This window comes from Dasypus novemcinctus, chromosome 18 (assembly GCF_030445035.2).
Source record: "Dasypus novemcinctus isolate mDasNov1 chromosome 18, mDasNov1.1.hap2, whole genome shotgun sequence".
NCBI lineage: Eukaryota > Metazoa > Chordata > Mammalia > Cingulata > Dasypodidae > Dasypus > Dasypus novemcinctus.
The window spans coordinates 80,800,426-80,816,767 of record NC_080690.1 but is presented as its reverse complement, the minus strand read 5'-3'; the positions used below and the strand labels follow the sequence as shown (position 1 = coordinate 80,816,767).

Genomic DNA, 16,342 nt, shown 5'->3' with positions numbered 1-16,342 from the left:
GAAGCTAAGGCTGCGTTGGGGTGAGGCCCTCACTTCATCAGGTGACTAGCACTGCGCCTCACACTCGGCCACACAATGTCCTCCGTCTCCAAGCTTGCCTGCATCTATTCAGCCCTCATACTCCATGACAATGAAGTCACAGTCACGAGGATAAGATCAATGCCCTCATTAAAGCAGCTGGTGTAAATGTTGAACCTTTCTGGCCTGGCTTGTTTGCAAAGGCCCTGGCCAACATCAGCATTGGGAGGCTTATCTGCAATGTAGGGGCTGGTCGACCTGCCCCAGCAGCAGGTGCTGCACCAGCAGGAGGTCCTGCCCCCACCACCACTGCTGTCCCAGAGAAGAAGAAAGTGGAAGCAAAGAAAAAAGAATCTGAGGAATTGGATGATGACATAGGCTTTGGTCTTTTTGTCTAGACCCCTTTTGTAAAATGTTCAATAAAGAGCTGAACTCTTTAAAATAAAATAAAATAAAAGGCATCCAAATTGGAAAGGAAGAAGTCAAAATTTCAATAATTGCAGATGATATGATCCTATACATAGAAAACCCTTAGAAGTCTACAACAAAGGTTCTAGAACTTATAAATGAGTTCAGTAAAGTCGCAGGTTACAAGATAAATGCACAAAAATCAGTAGCATTTCTGTAGACTAATAATGAACAATATGAGGGGGAAATCAGGAATCAAATACCATTCACAACAGTAAATTTAAAAATCAGATACCCAGGAATAAATTTAACTACACAGAAAACTATACAACACTGTTTAAGGAAATCAAAGAAGACCTAAATAAATGGAAGAATATTCCCTGTTCATGGATAGGAAGATTAAATATTAAGATGTCTATCCTACCAAAACCGATCGACAGATTCAATGCAATCCCAATAAAAATCAACACATCATTCTTTAATGAACTAGAGACTCTAACTATGAAATTTATTTGGAAAGGAAAGAGGCCCCAAATAGCCAAAGAAATATTGAAAAAGAAAAATGAAATTGGAGGAATCACACTACCTGACTTCGAAACATACTACAAAGCTACAGTAGTGAAAACAGCATGATATAGGTGCAAGGATAGACACACTGACCAATGGAACCGAATTGAGAGTTCTGATACAGATCCTCATATATAAAGCTATATGGTATTTGACAAGGCCACCAAATCCTCTCAACTGGGAGAGAATGGCCTCTTCAACAAATGGTGCCTGGAGAACTGGATATCCATATGTAAAAGAAGGAAAGAGGATTACCAACTTACACCTTATACAAAAAGCAACTCAAAATGGATCAAAGACTTAAATATAATACCCAAGACCATAAAGATCCTGGAAAGCAAAGTAGGGAAGCATCTACAGGACCTCATAATAGGAAACGGCTTCAGAACTTCACACCAAAAACAAGAACAGCAAAAGAACAAATAGATAAATGGGACTTCCTCAAAATTAAAGCCTTCTGCACCTCAAAGGAGTTTGTCAGGAAAGTGAAAAGAGAGTCTACACAATGGGAGAAAATATTTGGTAACCATATATCTGATAGGAGATTTATATATTGCATAAATAAAGAATTCCTATATCTTGAAAATAAAAAGACAAACAGCCCATTTAAATAACGGGAAAAAGATTTGAACAGACACTTCTCCAAAGATAACATACAAATGGCTGAAAAACAGAGGAAAAAATGCTCAAAATCCCTAGCTATTAAGGAAATGCAAATCAAAACAACAGTAAGATACCATTTTACTCCCATAAGACTGGCAGCTATCAAAAAATCAGAAGACTACAGTTGTTGGAGAGGATGTGGAGGACTGGGAACACTCATCCACTGTTGGTGGGAATGCAGAAGGATCCAGCCATTCTGGAGGACAGTTTGGCAACTTCTCAAAAAACTAGCTATAGATTTGTCATATGACCCAGCAATTCCACCCTTGGGTATATATCCAGAAGATCTGAAATCAAGGACACAAACTGATATATGCACACCACTGTTCATAGCAGCACTATTCACTATTGCCAAAAGGTGGAATCAACCCAAATGCCCATCAACAGAAGAATGGATAAATAAAATGTGGTATATACATACAATGGAATACTACTCAGCTATAAGAACAAATATAGTACAAACACATGTGATAACATGGATGAATCAAGAACCTTAAGTTGAGTGAAGCAACCCAGGCATTCAAGTACAAATACTGCATGACCTCTCTGATATGAAATAAGTAAACCAAGGTGTCTCAGAGAGTTAGAGACTGGATGATAAACTTTAAGGTAGTTGGAGGGTAGAGGAAGGTTGTGAGCTGAAAGCTACTTGGGTGAAATCTATTATAAGTGGGAGGTTAGTGTTTGTACAGGGAAGGGATAAAATGGGGGCATAGGGATAACTTAGGGTGGGGCTGCATGGGCTTTAGGGGTGCTACGGATGGGAGGATGGGTCAGATTGCCCAAGAAATTGGGGAGAGGGTGAGGGGAACATTTAATCATGGGAGATTGTCAGGTATGTGGTTGAAATTGTGGTGCAGAGAAAACTCTTTAGAGAATGTAATATGGAAGGTTTCCTGACATCGGACTTGGGGGGGGTGGGCATCTGACACAGGGCAAGCTTCTGGGGAGTGTGTGAGTGCTCATTTTGTCATAGAGTATTATATCACTGGGTGGAGACCCATACAATGAGAGTGAAGCTATACCCACATCCTGGGGAGGACTGATGTTCTCAAACAGAGGGAATTGTATCTCTTGAGAGAATTGGTGGCTCCCAATGGGTTAGGGCAGTCAAGTATGAGAAGCCCTCAACATTTTTGCAAGTATCTCTGAATATGGTCCCTCAAGTAATGAAGATTGATTGTCATGGTGGGCCCTCAGGGGAGGGGGAAAGAGGAGTTGAATACATGAATCAGGGTAACTGTGGGGCAATGGAAGTGTTCCACAAGATCATGCCATGATGGATATAGGTCATGTTAAATTACACCAAAAATGTATAAAAGTCTATAGGCTAAAATGTAAACCATAATGTAAAACATAAGATAAACAAATTTTTAAAAATTGTATAGTCTAAAATATAAACCCTAATGTAAACCTAAATGGAACCATGTTTGAAAGCTATTTTTTCAGTATCTGTACATTAGCTGCAGCAAATATAATATGAACATGTAAAAAGATCACTGTTGGGGAAGGGACAAAGAGTTTGATGTCGGATATGTGGGAGTACCATATATTGTATATGTGAATTACTGTCAAGAGAATTATGTCAAGAGAAACTTAATAATCAGGGGGAAAAAAAGAAAGAAAGGAGGTAGGCACTGAGGAAGAAATGGAAGAAATTGCCTTGCCACTGTACATACAGGGCAACACCTGTAGCAGTAATGAAAGGCAGAATGTCAAAAACAAAGCTTTTTCATTTTTTCATTTCTTTGATACCCCAATTTATTTTTCCTTTATTTAATTTTTCTAAATTTCTATGTATTCTATATCCAACCTTTAAACCCATCACTATATGCCCTTTTTCTATTAAGGGAACCTGGCAAAATGTTGGGTTTCCTTTTTGAAGAAGTTATGGACTACAGAGAATTTCAACTATGGCGGGGGAGGAGCATTTGTGTGGGGTGTCATTGGTGGGATACACACAGTTGGGAGGGAGTTCTCCAGGGCATGTGTACAGGGTACATAGAAAGGTTTGGATATCTTCATACTGGTTTCAGTTGGAAATGATAGATGAGAGAGTGCTGAATTCCTGACCAGGGGAGCTCTATCACATTCCCCAATGGAACAACAACAATCCCCCAAGTGCAATGGCAAAGACCAACATAGATGGATGGTCCAACAATGAGCCCTTGATACTGATGGCTCTGATTATGAGCCTGTGTGCCTGATATATGAACTAGGCCTATAGCTGTGGGGTACCTAAAAGTTACCTCCTGAGAGCCTCCATGTTGCTCAAATGTGGCCACTCTCTAAGCCAAACTCAGCATGTAAATGCATTGCCTTCCCCCCAGCATGGAACATGACTCCTGGGGATGAGCCTCCCTGGCACCGAGGTATTACTACCAAGCACCAGCTGATGATGTAACTACAAAAAGTCCATGAACAAAGAGGTCAACTCAGACTGGCAGAATATCTCAGACTACATGTAATATCAGGCATTAAAAACTGCATTTTGACTTTGGATAGAAAAGGGGAAATGGAAAGGACAAGTGAGTTTATATGGATAAGGGTCTCCAAAAAAGAGTCAGGAGGTCATCAAGGGGTGATGCTTATGCATGCCTCAGCAGGGTACCAGAGACAGCCAAGGTAGATTGAAACCCAGGTGCTGGTTCTCCTGAGGGCTGCAGCAACCCACAGGTTCTATGGTCAAGGCAGATGGCTCTGGAGTTCAGAGTCATGTCAGTTGGCCCTACTTTGGAGTTTGTTTTCCTGAGTGCAATGGAGTTGGATTCAGATATAACCTTTCTACACATGCCTCTTCTGTCACTTTTACCAGACCTGTGGTTGGCATATGGGTTGATGTATACTCAGGAGACCTGAATCTCTGAACTGTCCATGTTACAGCCAGGCCCTGGGCCTCAGCAGACTTGCAGCTCCTACCATCTGGTTTCTTGGACTTAATGCTACTGATTTTTGCACAATTGATCTTATAACCTACCACAATGCTGAGCTCATTTATAAAGCTGTAGAAGCTTTGTTGTAGATTTCTCAGGGCTTTTGTTGAATAGGAGCATATTATCTACAAATAGTGAAATTCTTACATCTTCCATTTCTAATTGAATGCCTTTTATATCTTTTTCTTGCCTAAGTGCTTAAGGGAGTAATTCTAACACAATACTAAATAAGTGCTATGACAGTGGACATCCTTGTCTTGTTCCACATCTTTTCTTTTTTTTAAGATTTATTTTATTTTATTTTACTCTCACCCCTCCCCCGGTTGTCTGTTCTCTGTGTCTATTTGCTGCGTCTTGTTTCTTTTGTCCGCTTCTGTTGTCGTCAATGGCACGGGAAGTGTGGGTGGCGCCACTCCTGGGCAGGCTGCACTTTCTTTCGCGCTGGGCGGCTCTCCTTATGGGCTCACTCCTTGCGTGTGGGGCTCCCCTATGCGGGGGACACCTCTGCGTGGCACGGCACTCCTTACACACATCAGCACTGCGCATGGGCCAGCTCCACACGGGTCAAGGAGGCCCGGGGTTTGAACGCAGACCTCCCATGTGGTAGACAGACGCCCTAACCACTGGGCCAAGTCTGTTTCCTTGTTCCACATCTTAAAGGCAAAGCTTTTAGGATTTCACCACTGAATATTATGTTAGCTGTGTGTCAAGGAAGTTTCCTGCTATTGCTATCTTTTGAAATGTTTTTATCTGGAAAAGGTGCTGTATATTGTCAAATGCTTTTTCTGCCTCCATAGAGATTGTCATGTGATTTTCTCTTGATATATTTATGTAATGTATTATGTTGATTGGTTTTCTTATGTTGAACCATCCTTGCATACCAGGTATGAAACACACTTGGTCATGGTGTATAATTCATTTGATGTGTTATTGAATATGATTAGCAAGTATTTTTCATCTTGTTTCACTTTGGTATTAGGGTGATGTTGGCATCATAGAATGAGTTAGCTAATGTTCTCCCCACTTTTTTTTTTTAAGAGTTGAAGCAGGATTGGTGTTAGTTTATTTCCAGAATGTTTGGTACAATTCACCTGTGATGCCATCTGACTCTGGGCTCTTCTTAGTTGGGAAATTTTTGATGACTAATTTTATCTCATTACTTGTGATAGTTCTGTTGAGTTCACCAGTTTTCTTCTTTTGACAATGTGAGTAGCTTGTGTGCTTCAAGAAATTTGTCCATTTCCTCTAAGTTATCTGTGATGCTCAGGCTAATGTGTCACCTTGACCAAGTAATTGTGCTGTTTGTTCAAGTAAGCACTGGACTAATTGTAATACAAGGACTTTATGGACTTTAGTCACCAGTGAGTTTACTGCTTAAATAGCTGATTACACCTACATCAATCAGGGAGATTGTCATCAGCAATGAGTGATGCTTTATCCAATCAGTTGAATGCCTTATAAGGTGAAGTGATTCAAGCATTGAGGGAGAATTTCCCAGGTCATCTTTGGAAGCCAACATCTCCCAGAAACTCATCGAGGACCTTCATTGGACTTTCATCAGAGTCCCTGGTTTGGAGCCTGCCTGAAGAACCTGGACTTGTGTATCCCCACAGTCATGTGAGAGTCTCTTATAAAATCTCACAATATTGACAGATATCTCCTGTTGTTTTTGTTTCCCTAGAAACCTTGACTAATGAGGAATTTGGTACGAGAAGTGGGGTAGAAGCTTACACTTACCAGGCCATGAAGTGGAAGTTACTTCCCTCATCAAAGTCTTTTGCCATGTGTTGGAGCAAGACGGCTGCTGACATCTGCCAGGGTTCAGGCTTCCTGTCTTCCTCTCTCCCTGGGGTTTATCTCCCTCTGGACTCAGCTGATCTGCTCCTCTATATGCTTACTTTCCAGGCTCCAACTCAAAACTCCAGCCTCCCTTCTCTGTGGTGCTGATTTTCTGTGAGTCCCCACCACCCACCAAGGGACAGGTGACTCAATGTCCTACTGAAGTGGCCCAATCAAAGCTTTAATCATTATTTAATCAAGTAAAAGTAAAACTTCTGAATTCAATAAACAGAGGAAAAGACCAGTTTACAAACATAATTGAATATTTCTTTTAGGAATTCATCAATAATATCAAACTGCTCCATTGTCCATGGTATTGGCATATGATTTTTCAAAGTATTCTCTTATGATACTCTGTATTTCTGTGGGGTTGGTGGTGATATCCCTTTCCTCCTTTCTTATTTCATGTATTTGCATCTTCTCTCTTTTTTTCTTTATTATTCTAGCTAAGGGTTTGTCCATTTTATTAATGTTCTCAAAGAACCAGGTTTTGGTTTTGCTTACTTTTTCTAGTGCTTTCTTATTTTCATCTTCATTCAGCTCTGCTCTAATCTTTGTTATTTCCTTCTTTCTGCTTGACTTGGGGTTATTTCATTTTTCTTTTTCTTTTTCTTATTACTCCAGGTTTGCAGCTAGGTCTTTGATTTTAGCTTTTCCTTTTTTTTTTCTTTAACATAGGCAGTGACAGCTATAAATTTCCCAATCAACACAGCTTTTGCCACATCCCATAAGTTTTGATACATTGTGTTATGATTTTCATTCATTTCAAGGTATTGATTAATTTCTTTTGTAATTTCCTCCTTGACCTCCTGATTGTCTAATATTGTATTATTTAACTTCCATATCTCTGTGCCTAATCTGCTTCTCTGCCCTTACCTATTTCCAAATTCACTGCATTGTGGTTAGAGAAATCACTTTGTATAATTTCAATCTTTCTGAATTTATTGAGAATTTTTCCATGGCCTAACATGGATGTTCCTGGATAATGATCCATGTGCACTCAAGGAGAATGTATATCCCACTGTATTTGGGTTCTGTACTGCCTATGAGGTCCAGATCCTCTAACTTATTATTCAAGGTCTCTGTTTGTTTATTGATCCTCTGTTGAAATGTTCTGTCCAATGATGATAAATGTGTATTAAAGTCCCCCACTTTAATTGTAGAGATATCTATTTCTCCACTTAATTTTTTCAATATTTGCCTCATTGTTTTGAGACACCATGGTTAGGTGAAAAAAATGTTTATGATTGTTCTTTCTTCTAGATAGATTAGCCCTTTTATTAATATATGGTATCCTTCTTTGTCTCTTACAATAGTTTACACTTAAAGTTTCTTTGTCAGATATTAATATTGTTACTCCTGTACTTTTCTGATTATTATTTGCATGTAAATTTGTCTTCGAATCATTCACTTTCAATCTCCTTGTATCCTTGGGTCTAATATGAGCTTCTTGGAGACAAAATACAGATGGGTCATATTTCCTTTTCCTTTCTGCCATTCTGTGTCTTGATTGAAGAGTTTAATCTATTAACATTCAATATTATTACTGTCAAGGCATTACTATTGGGCATATTTTCTTAAGTTTATGTATGCCGTATGTTGTTTTATTTCTATTTGTATCTTTTTTAGTTATCCTTCCACTCTCCTCCAGTTCTCTCTCTCCTATTTTTTCCTTGTAAGTTGCAGACCTTCCTTTAGTATTTCTTTTCTTATTGACAAACTCTCTTAATTTCTGTTTATCTTTGAATATTTTAAGCTCTCCCTCATTTTTTTATTTTTTTTATTTTTTTTTTATTTCTCTTCCCTCCCCCCAGTTATCTGTTCTCTATGTTCATTTGCTGCATGTTCTTGTTTTTGTCCGCTTCTGTCATCAGCAGCATGGGAATCTGTGTTTCCTTTTGTTGCGTCATCTTGCTCCATTTGTGCGGCACCATTCCTGGCCAGGCTGCACTTTCTTTCATGCTGGGCGGCTCTCCTTACAGGGTGCACCCCTTGTGCATGGGGCTCCCCTACACAGGGGACACCCCTGCGTGGCACAGCACTCCCTGCATGCATCAGCACTGCATGTGGGCCAGCTCCACATGGGTCAAGGAGGCCCAGGGTTTGAACCACGGACCTCCCATATGGTAGACGGACGCCCTCCACTGGGCCAAGTCCACTTCCCATCTCCCTCATTTTTTAATGTCAGCTGTGTTGGATAGAGAATTCTTAATTGGAAGTTTTCTTTCTTTTAGCACCTTAACTATGTCATACCACTGCCTTCATGCCTCCATAGTTTCAGATGAGAAATCAGCACTTAATCTTAATGAGCTTCCCTTGTACGTGATGGTTCTCTTTTCTCTTGTTGCTTTCAGTGTTTTCTCTTAGTCTTGAGCTTTGGATAATTAGACAAGTATGTGTCTTTGGGTAAGCCTGCTGGATTTATACTGTTGGGGTGTGCCGAGCTTCCTGAAATTGTACCTCCATGTCCCTTACTAAAGCTGGGAAATTTTCAGCCATTATTTCCTCCAATACTCCTTCTGCCCTTTTTCCCTTTTCTTCTCCCTCTGGGATGCCCATAGTGCATATGTTTGTGTGTTTCATGTTGTCTTTCAAATCTCTTAGTCCCTGCTGGATTTTTTTATATCTTTTTATCTATCTGTTCTACTATCTCTCTGATTTAAGCTCTATTGTCTTCTGCATTACTCATTCTGTCCTCTGCCTGTGCAAATCTCCATGTTATGTGCTTCCAGTGTGTTTTTGATTTCTTGCATTTTGCCATTCATCACCATCAGGTTGGTTATCTTTTTATGTACATTTATAATTTCTTCAGTATGTTCCTCTAGTGTCTTCTTAATATCCTTTATCTCTTCCTTCACTTCATTAAGTTGATTCATGATATTTGTTTGGACATCCTTGATTAGTTGTTCCACATTTTGCATCTCCTATTTTTTCATTTGTTTGTTAGACTGGGTCACATCTTCCTGTTTCTTAGCATGGCTTGTAATTTTTTGTTTCAATCTAGGCATCTGTTTATCTTGATGGGTTTACTTTGTTGGTTAGCTTCTCTTTCTACTCTAGGGTTTTATTTTGTTATTTATTTGTGTGTGGCAAAGGTAAGTTTTGACACTTTGTTCCTCTTATTCTATATCCTTGAATTTATCTGTGTTCCCCTGGAAAAAAAATTATGATCAGAGAAAAAGAAAGAGATAAGAAGAGAAAAAGAATAATAGAAAAAAATAATACAGAGAAAGAAAGTAGAAGAGGAAACATGCAAGAGCTAAGAAACTAAAAAATATGAATTAAAAATCATTAAAAATTATAAAGGAATAAGAATAACATGAGGTGAAATTGAAAAAAATAAAGAAACAAAATAGATAATAAAAAGAATAGAATGAATTAAAAGGCCAGACAGATGAGAAGGAGAAAGGAAAATGGACAAAGAAAAAGAAAAAATGAAGACCAGACAAGAAGTGGTAGAATGGAAGAAAAGCAACAGAGTCAAAAGACAGAAAAATGAAGGAAAGAAGAAAAATAAAGTAGGTTGAAAAATAAGTAAAAGGAAAAAAGGAACCAAAGAAAGGGAAAAAAACAAACAAGAAACAAAACAGCAACACAGAAACAACCCAGGAAACACAGCCGCTCTCTTAGACCCCTAGGGAACTTTTCAGGCTATTGGTGCCCATCAATTAGTCACCCTTCAGTCTGCCCTCCACAGGTGATTTATCTAGTTTTAGCAAATAAAATAAAGGAAAAAGGAAAAAAATCCAATAAACCATAAAACAAAACAGTATAAACTCATAGTATAACTTTCCTATCACAAGGTTCTATCTGTGTTCCTTATCTCTCTCTGAATCCTTTCTCTCAGGGGTACCAGGTTTTGAACCATGACCTACTACATGCAAAGCAGGAATGCCCCCACTGTGCTACAGGAACTCTATAGGATAAATAAGCTTTTGAAAGCTAATCTGGCTCTTCCTGCTCCTGTTTCCCATAGGTGAGTTGGACTTCAAACAGTTTTCAGGGGCCCAGCTCTTAGGTGCCTTTCTCTGCCCCCTCCCTGACCAAGTTCCTCTCTCCCAGGGTGGCTGGGTATGACAGCCTGCTGGAGCAGATGCTCCCCTGCCTCTCCTTAGGGCCACCTCAGTGCTGGCTGGTATCCTTCCTGAGATTCAAAGGGGACTGAAGGTGCCAAACACACAGAAAAGAAATTACTCTCCACTCCTTGCCAGACCCCCCTTCCTCCCAGGGAACGCTCCCTCCTACCACTCAACTGGCTGGTGAGAGCCAGGGGCTCCATAGAGGCTAACTGCCTTGAGGATGGGGCTTAGCCACCCATGACTTCCAACCACAGGGGCCATCAACTGACGCTTTTACCCTTGGGCTCTTTATCTCTTTGTCCAGCTCCCTCCTGAAGGCTGCCCTACAGCCTCCTTCTCTGTGGATTCCTGAAACAGCTCACTCAGGATAGATTTTCCCCATTCTCTGCCTTTTTTTTTTTTTTTTTGGTGAAAGACCTGAGAAGTGCCTACCTACATTGATGCCATTTTCCCAGAACTCCTTGTTTATCTTGATGGTAGAAATAAAAAGGAAAAGCTCTAGTGCATCAGATAGAGAGCCTTGCAAAGAACAATTGCAGGAAACTTAAGTAACAACTGGAAGTGCTTGTGAGTAACAACTTGTGAGTAACAACTGGAAGTGCTAGATGGGGAATCAATAGATGGATTTGGAACCTGGCAGAAAAACCACTGCCATTAAACCCACATGGCCACGAATACCTCACAAGAAGGCTGCTGGTAGAACTTGCAAGAAAATCCATTTGGACCAGGATTTCCTTTGGAAGCCAGGAGGGGTCTCAGATATTCTCCAGGGGCCTTATCGTTGGGCTCTCCTGGGTAATTGATGGGTGAGGTAACCAATCAAAACAGCAAACAGCTGGGACTCCTCCCCTGTCATTAGCAAAGGGGTAGAATAATTAATGGCTTAAAAGACAAGCACAAAAGCTAAACTGCCCCTGTTCTTGCCTTCTTCTCCCCTCCCTGGATTAGCATGCAAGAAAACCTGGGCATTTATAATCTGTAATGGGAAACTGTAATCTCTAAATCAGCCCTTTTTATGTCTTTTCAGCCCCTTTCCCCTCTATCTGGGACCATTAATCTGTTATTCTCTCCCTTCCTTAATAAATTACTGGTCTAACAAAACTGGCTTGCACTTAAAATTGATTTTTGTAGCTTAGCCAAGAACCTAGAAAAAAATCTGGCAACAGCTGGGATTCTAAGTAGAACTTCTTTCAAAAATGATATCAATCCTCTCAAACACTTCCACAGCTTTACCAAGTAATTTGATGTCATACCCTAAATCCTCTGTTATCATTTCAACATTTCACAGCATCTCCACCACACACAGATTCCATCACAAGAAACCACTTTCTTTGGTAATCCATAAGGAGCAAATCCTTATGCATTCTGGTTTTATAGTGAGACTGTAGCATTTCAATCACATCTTCAGGCTCCACTTCTAATTCTGTTCTCATGCTGTTTCCTCCACATCTGCAGGTACTTGCTCTACTGATACCTTGAACCCCTCAAATAAGGGTTGGTTCAACTTCTTCCAAACTCCTGTAAATGTTGATATTTTGTTCTCATCACATTAATCACAAGTGTTCTTTCTTATTTTTATTTTTTTTCTTTTAAAGGAGTTTTAAATTATAGAAAATTTCGGGTATTAACATATGCATTACCCCTTCCAATACAAGTATTCTTAATGACATGTAGAATGCTGAATTCTTCCAGAAGGTTTTCAATTTAGTTTCCCACATCCATCAGAGGAAACACTATCTATGGCAGTTATGCTGTAGAGCCTTACAGAATGTATTTCTTACCTAAAAAGACTTGAAAGTTGAAATTACTCCTTGATCCATTGGCTGTAGAATGGATGTTGTGTTAGCAGGCATGAAAACATTATTCCCATTTATGTCTCCATCAGAGCTCTTGGGTGGCCAGGTGAATTGTTAGGTAATATTTTGAAATCAATGTTTTTCTGAGAAATAGGTCTCAACAGGACATTTAGAATATTCAGTTTACTATGTTGTAAACAGTTGTACCATCATCCAGAACTTTGTTGTTTCATTTACAGTGAGCAAGGCAAAGTAGATTTAACATAATTCTTAAGGACCCTAGGATTTTCAGAATGGTAAAAGAACATTGGCTTCAACTTAAAGTCACCAAATACATTAGTCCCGAACAAGAGAGCCAGCCTGTCCTCCGAAGCTCTGAAGCCAGACCTTGTTGTCTCCTCTATAGCTATGAGAGTCCTAGACGGCATCTTCATCCAACAGCCTTTCTCAGCTTTCACCGTGCCTTCCTCACTTAGCTTAATCATTTCTAACTCAATTTTAGTGAGAAATTTGTGATTCTTCCTTTCACTTGAACATTAGAGGCCATTGTAGGGTTATTAATGGGCCTCATTTCATTATGTTGTATCTCAGGGAATAGAGAGGCCAGAGGAGAGGGAGAGAGGTAGACAGGAAGCAGCTGGTTGTTGGAGAAGTCAGAACACACACAACATTTATCGATTAAGTTCGCTGTCTTATATGGGCATGGTTTATGAGACCCAAAACAATTATAATAGTAACAAAGATCACAGATCACTTTAATAGATGTAATAGGGAAGCAGACTTGGCCCAGTGGATAGGGCGTCCATCTACCACATGGGAGGTCCGCAGTTCAAACCCCGGGCCTCCTTGACCCGTGTGGAGCTGGCCCACACACAGTCTGATGCGCGCAAGGAGTGCCATGCCACGCCGGGGTGTGCCCCGCGTAGGGGAGCCCCACCTGCAAGGAGTGCGCCCCATAAGGAGAGCCACCCAGTGCGAAAGAAAGTGCAGCCTGCCCAGGAATGGTGCCGCACACACGGAGAGCTGACACAGCAAGATGACGCAACAAAAAAGAAACACAGATTCCGTGCCACTGACCACAGCAGAAAGGGACAAAAAGAAGACACAACAAATAGACACAGAGAACAGACAACTGGGGCGGGGGGGAGGGGGGGAAGGGGAGAGAAATAAATAAAATAAATCTTTTAAAAAAATAGATATAATAATATAAAGCTTGAACTAGTGAGAATTACCAAATGTGGTACAGGAACACAAAGTGAGCACATCCTGTTATAAAAGTGTTGATAGACCTGTGATGCAGGATTGCCACAAAGATTCAATGTGTAAAAAACAAAATAATTGTATCATGTTCAATAAAGTGAAGTACAACAAAGTGAGGTGTACGTGTATGTAAAGATTATTCCCTGTTGGGCGGCAGACTTGGCCTAGTGGTTAGGGTGCCCGTCTACCACATGGGAGGTCTGCGGTTCAAACCCCGGGCCTCCTTGACCCGTGCGGAGCTGGCCCATGCGCAGTGCTGATGCGTGCAAGGAGTGCCCTGCCTTGCAGGGGTGTCCCCCGCGTAGGGGAGCCCCACGCGCAAGGAATGCGCCCCATAAGGAGAGCCGACCAGCGCAAAAGAAAGTGCAGCCTGCCCAGGAATGGCACCGCATACGCGGAGAGCTGACACAAGATGACGCAGCAAAAAGAGACACAGATTCCCAGTGCCGCTGATAAGGATAGAAGCGGTCACAGAAGAACACACAGCGAATGGTCACAGAGAGCAGACAACCGGGGGGGGGGGGGGGGGGGGGGTAGAGAAATTTAAAAAAAAAAAAAAAAAAAGCACCTAATAGTATGTCATGTAAAATGGCAAGTGTTCTAAAAGAAAATCAGGAAAAAATGTTTAATACACTTTTTTTAAGAATGAAATGCAACTTTAATACAAACAGAAAGTTTGACTATGTTCAAGAAAAGGTAAAGTTTTTAATTCTCATATCAGAAACATCATACAGAAAGCTAGATTTATAACACACTTCTATTCCTATGTGCATCTGAAGTATGTGCAGTAGAACACCAACACGGCTTTCATGTTTCAGTAGGGGAAAATGCAAGCTGACCCGCGGCTGACCCCTGGCTGACCCGCGGCTGACCCGCGTCTGACCCCTGGCTGACCCGCGGCTGACCCGCACCCTCCTCCGCCGCCGCCGCCTCCTTCGGGGGTTCAGCCCCCGCAGCTGCCGCGCCCCCGCCGGCCTCTGTGGAACCAGCGCCGCCCAACGAGGCTGCGCCGCCGCTCAGGGCACTCTTACCTCAGGACCAGAACTCCACTCCCAAGCGAGCTCCCCGTTAGAAGGAAAGCTGGACCTGTGAGGAAACAAAGCTCCGCGACTGCGGAAGAGAAAAGAACTTCATTAAAGCTCTCGCAAGGATGGGCGGGACCTAAGCCTAACGCAGGGCCCGCCCCTGTTCCCCACTGATTGGGCACTTCAGGGCTTACAGCCTGTCAGAACCGGCTAGGTACGTGGCTCGGCTCTGAGTCCCGGCTCCCACCTCTGCACTCCCGCGGGCTCCTCAGGCTCTGCCCGCTCTCCCTCCTGGGCGCTTTTCAAATTTGGTGACGCCTTCACTATTGCCCCACCCCCACTTCTCACCATTGGCCCTTCTTGCCTTGGCCCCGCCCCCACTTCTCACCATTGGCCCTTCTCATTTTGCCCCGCCCTCACTTCTTACCATTGGACCTCTCGCTTTGGCCCCACCCTTGCTTCCCACCATTGGCCCCTCCCTCGCTTTGGTGCCAGTTTTCAAATTCCTGGCCGCCAAAGGCAGTAGAACTCCTTTCCTTTCCTCCTCCATCAGCAGAGCTGGCTCTGGCTTCCCCTCCGTGAAAATTAAACTTAGTCCTTTCCTACATACCCAAGAGAAATAAAAACATAATTCCACCCAAATAATTTTCACAGCGTGTTACTCAAAAGAGCTCCAAGATGGAAACCAACTATAAGGTCGCCAACTGTCAAATGAAAAAACAAAATGTGATACATGTGTGTGTGTTATATAATGGAATACTTCTATATAATAAAAAGCAATTAAATACTGTTACCTTCATCAGTCTGGAGAAAAAGTTTTAACTATCTAGTTAAGTGAAATTATCCAGACATAAACAATACATATTTTATAATTTCATTTATATGAAACTCTGAAAAATGTACAACATCAGATTAGCCCTTGACAATAGCTAGGGTCTTAGATATACTTTGCAGTGATGGTGAAAACCTGTCTTTTCATTTCTGGATTTATACAGACATTGACCCATTTCTTAACTTGAAACATAAACATCATTATTTTTTACACCTTTCAGTTGGTCTTGTTTCCTTATCATTTAGAAAATCTTTTAATCTGTTCGGTCACACACAGGTCGGCTAACAGGGAGGTGAAGATGGTCAACCACCACACCAGAGAATCGAGAGTACCTACAACTCCAAGCAGGAAAATCGCATCCATCAGCCATGTGGGATCTATGCCCCCTCTCGATTTAGAGGTGGGGTGGACATCACCAACCCAGGGTCCACAAGATGGAGGAATAATATATGCTTTAGAGTGAATTTACTGGTATTGTACTATAGAACTATTGTGTCTGGTAATTGAAGAAACTGTAGCATTGATGTTGAGAAAGTTGCCATGGTAGTTACTGAGGGCAGGGAGAGGGAAGAAGAGATGAGATGTGGGGAAATTTTCGGGGCTTGGAGTTGCCCTAAATTATATTGCAGGGACAGATGCTGGACATTATATGTCCTGCCATAACCCACTGAATGTACTGGAGGAGAGTGTAAACTACAATGTAAACTATAATCCATGTGGTGCAGCAGTGCTCCAAAATGTATTCACCAAATGCAATGGGTGTGCCACAATGATGAAGGAGGTTATTGATGTCAGAGGAATGGGGGGGGGGGGGGGTTGGGGAACCTCTTATATTTTTTAATGTGACACGTTTTGTGATCTGTGTATCTTTAAAAAAAAAAGACAATTTAATAAAAAACAAATAAAAATTTAAAAACTAAAA

General features: G+C 41.3%; 1 long non-coding RNA gene across 1 annotated transcript in view; it reads right to left on the bottom strand.

Annotated features, from left to right (window-relative positions):
• The window catches only part of LOC131274263 (uncharacterized), a 30,587-nt gene extending 15,912 nt beyond the window's left edge, over nt 1-14,675 (bottom strand). Inside the window, exon 1 of the long non-coding RNA XR_009181474.1 lies at nt 14,595-14,675. This is a non-coding gene — a long non-coding RNA (uncharacterized lncRNA). The remainder of the gene's footprint in view (nt 1-14,594) is intronic.
• Between the last annotated feature and the right edge of the window lie 1,667 nt (nt 14,676-16,342).